Source organism: Theobroma cacao, chromosome 5 (genome assembly GCF_053813885.1).
Source record: "Theobroma cacao isolate CCN51 chromosome 5, ASM5381388v1, whole genome shotgun sequence".
Classification (NCBI taxonomy): Eukaryota; Viridiplantae; Streptophyta; class Magnoliopsida; order Malvales; family Malvaceae; genus Theobroma; species Theobroma cacao.
Window position 1 is genome coordinate 41,005,492 of NC_142643.1, and position 3,748 is coordinate 41,009,239.

The 3,748-nt window shown below is 33.1% G+C and overlaps 1 long non-coding RNA gene across 1 annotated transcript; it reads right to left on the bottom strand.

The window, feature by feature from the left end:
• Window positions 1–849: 849 nt before the first annotated feature.
• Window positions 850–2,869, bottom strand: LOC148762908 (uncharacterized). The gene is made up of 3 exons (XR_016026544.1): window positions 2,629–2,869; window positions 1,899–1,972; window positions 850–1,029 (listed from the first exon to the last, which is right to left on the bottom strand). It is a non-coding gene; the product is annotated as an uncharacterized LOC148762908 (long non-coding RNA).
• Between the last annotated feature and the right edge of the window lie 879 nt (window positions 2,870–3,748).

Sequence of the window (3,748 nt, forward strand, 5' to 3'; positions counted from 1 at the left end):
TTAATATTATTACTATCTGTACTTTTTGGACTACTCGGTTCGGGTTGCCATCGGCTCTTAGCAGTAGAATCTAGCGATCCCTCGCTAATACTATGAGAGGCGTCGGGACTACAGTCTCTCCTAGACATGGTGTATGTGTCACCAGCGCACCTCAAAACCTATATGCAACAAATAGTAATTGTTTAATTATTTATGCATCTCAGAAATAGGTAGATTTCTATATGTAGATGCATACATTCTATTCAATCTAACCTAACTTAACTTAACTTAACTTATCTTAACTTAACTGGACTTGGGGCCACGCAGTGTCAGTGTAGATTTCTTAAAACAATCTTAAAATCAAAAACTTTAAAATCCAAAGCTTTAAAATCAAAATATCTGATCTTTAAACCATGCTCTGATACCAATAAAATTGTCACGACCCGGAACTCCCCATCGGGCCCGTGACAACCGCCGCGAGGCCTCGACAGACATTCTTCACCCCGAATGCCGATTGAAACCTCGCAAGGCTTAGCATCAACTTTCGCATCTTCCCGTTGAGCAACAGTTATTAAATCTCGTATTTCAAAAAAATCATAAGTCATTTTCAAATAAGAACAATAAAATATTATTTTCTGGCTCACAGGGGTATTTTCGTAATTTTTCGTCAAAAATCTCAAAACTTGCTAAAAATGTAATAGGTAAGCAGAAAATATATATTTAATGATTTAAAAATAATTAAGTATCTAAAACGTTCATTTGAAAGCAAATTGTTGACAACTAGTACTATTCAAAAATAATAAATAAGATATTTTATTTTCTCATAAAATAAATTTTTGTAGAAATATTCGTAAATAATTTTTCGCACATGAAAGTAAAATAAAAATTATATGAATAGAAATACAAATAACCAAAATATAAGTTTTGATCTGCACTGACACGTGGGCTCCAATTGACCAAAAGGATGTAAGACTGTGAACTCTTACTTTTTATAATGCAGTTCCGAGCTTAGTTCTCGTCCTACTCGACTATCTACAAACTGTCCTGAGCCTGAAAAATGTATAGGAAGAAGGGGTGAGATTTTATAATCCCAGTGAGTAAACAGATACCATCTAAAGTATCTAAAGCCGAGTAAATGGAGACAATTAAATAAGTCATCATACTGTAATTTCATTACCTTTCAGTTCATTTCAACCAAATAAAATCAATCCATATAAATCGAGTAATCAACTTGGCTTATGAATTTCTTAAAACTTTGGCTCATGCCAAAACTCATACTCGGTGATACCTTGCGCAGGGCATCCAACCGAGTCCGCCAAGGCTGTTAAAATTTCATATACACTTAAAATATATTTTTAGTTTGAGAAAAATACAGTCGTTCCTTGGCGTTGGCTGAGTTCCCCTTCACGTGGTGGTTTAGCGTGAAGTGAACCCTAAGCTTTACCTCAGGAGATACCCTACGCGCCTCTCCGTTCGAGGTAATAATATAATGGAGTTTACCGTGCCCCTCTAATAGGCTGGTCCACGGAACCCCCTCTGCAGTAAATAATTAATATATAATCCACCAATCAATAAAATTCATTCTAGCATGACATGGCAATTTATCGCAACCTAGCCTCTCAAGGCTGAATACACAGTATAAATAATTATAACACCAAAATCAGTTTAGCCATTCATGCTCATTTATTGTCATAAGCCATTCAATTTAAAACCATAAATTTGCAATACAAACTAGCAGTCTCCAATTACTCTATTTTCAAAACCAATATTCGATTTTTCAGAAAATTTATAAAATCATTTTATAAAATCACAATTTCTCTTAAAACATAGCAATTTACCATTTAAACTCATTTTTTTATAAAATCACACAATTGTATAAAACTACTCTAGATAATTAAGATGATAATAAGTTTACTCACAGTATTAGGAGTAGAAATACTCCTATCTTCCGCCCTCGGGTGCAGTCTCTTACCCGAAACAATTGACTCACCACCTATCCATAATCCATGACCCAAAATTCAGTAAATTGTGTCAATTTATCATAAATTATTTCAGGCTCTTATCCATGCGTATGCACTAGATAGGATTTGAAATGTCTACACAATCGCTTAATTGTGGTGTCCGACCTAACTCGCCTACACACGGTGTAAATTCCTAAAATCCCCAATTCGACTCCAATTCCATCCATTTCAATTTCAATTATCCAATTATACCCACAATACCTCAATGACTGTGAATTTGGTCCAATTTATCAGTCCGGACTATAAATTACGCTTTTACCCCTAGTGGGTAAAATTTTCAATTTATTGCACCGAAAATTCCCATTTAATTTCCAACCTCATAATTCATCATTTTTCCACCCAATTCTCTTAAAATAAAGTCAACCTCATCCTCACATACCATTGGCTAGATTTGGCCTAGGGAAATTCATGGAGAAGATAAATATTTTTCTTGTTGTTTTACTCATAAACATGCTAAACTAACACTAAACACTAACATAGCTCAAAATCAAATTTATCTAACAACTTTCTCTCTCTAAACCCATATGACCAGAATTCAAATCATCCTCAAATCACATGATTCAACCATGAAAAATGATGGAAAATGCATGGGAAAGGTAAAGCACAAGACAAATTTAAGAAATGTTACCTTTTTTTTCACTTGATTTTTGAATTTCCACCTATTTTCCCTTTAAATTTCTTAGCTAGGGTTTTATTTTCTCCTTTCTCTCTCTTGTTTCTTGCTTGGCCGAATGTTGAAGAAGATGAATGGGTGGGCTGATTTTTTTATGCCTTTTTTATTGTTTAATGAAATAATATTATTTTATTCATATTTTAAATATTTTATTAATTCATTTTTTTTCTAGCCATCCATTTGTCCTACTTTTTCCACCATGCATTTCCTTTGACTTATCCAAGTCTTAAGTGAAATTTCCAGATTTTTCCAAAGTTTTGGTGGAGCAAATTTTTCAAAATTACACTTTTGCCCCCGAACTTTTGAAAATTTACATTTTTGCCCCAAAAATTGAAAATTTGCCATAATGCATAATTTGCACTCCTCATACTCATTTCACACTCTAAATAATTAAATTTGATCAAAATCCTTTCAAAAATTAAATTTTTGATTTCAGATGGCAAAATTACCATTTTACCCTTTTTCTCCAAATTATACCGAAATTAAAATTTTTCACTTCCAAACCTCAAATCTTACTCCAATAAGTCAAATGGGGCCAAAAATCTTTTCTAACAATTTCCATTTTGTCCTTAGCTGGCAAATGACCATTTTGCCCCTAGATAGCGAAAAGTTCGGTTTGTCTTCAAATTGATCCTCGAACTTCGAATCACCATATTAAACCATTTCGGGACTTTAAAATTCTTAATTTCATCGTAAATTCTCTATTTGATCTAGTTCGAAGTTTAAATCAACTTTGTTGTACGTCTAGGTATAATACCGACTTTTGTAAATTTTTTTCGGGACTCTCTTAGCATGCAAACATGCTATCCATCACATGTATGTCATGACAATTATTTTTATAGAGTCAGGCTTGTCATCTTCTCCCCCACTTGAATCAACCATATGATCTTTCTTCTTGACTGATTTCGACATCCGGCTAAATATTAATATTTTAAAAATTTTATCTTGTCTCCTTGGTACCTGAAATACCTTATTATGCCTCACTTGACTTCTGAATCGCCTTTTATCTCACAAATTCTCCTCTGATAAAATTATTATTATTTTATTATTATTTTCTCACTTGTGAAATATTTTT